This window comes from Macadamia integrifolia, chromosome 7 (assembly GCF_013358625.1).
Source record: "Macadamia integrifolia cultivar HAES 741 chromosome 7, SCU_Mint_v3, whole genome shotgun sequence".
NCBI classification, from domain to species: Eukaryota; Viridiplantae; Streptophyta; class Magnoliopsida; order Proteales; family Proteaceae; genus Macadamia; species Macadamia integrifolia.
In genome coordinates, this window is record NC_056563.1 from 32,757,315 (window position 1) to 32,757,547 (window position 233).

Here is a 233-nt window from a genome sequence, read left to right on the forward strand (position 1 = left end):
TGAAGCCTTATGAAGGTGGACAAGGATAACCATCATCATGGTCCTTCAAGCAATTATCCTAGATTAATGTTGTTACATAAAAAAAGAACAAAGAATGCCACCCGCTAGTTTAAGTCTACTCTTAGACACAGTGGGTGTGAACAGACCGCCCACTGGCCATGCCTACTGGCATGTACCAGCGCAAGTGGATAACGTTCTCTTGTCCAATAAAAAAAAACAGGTACCTCAAGATA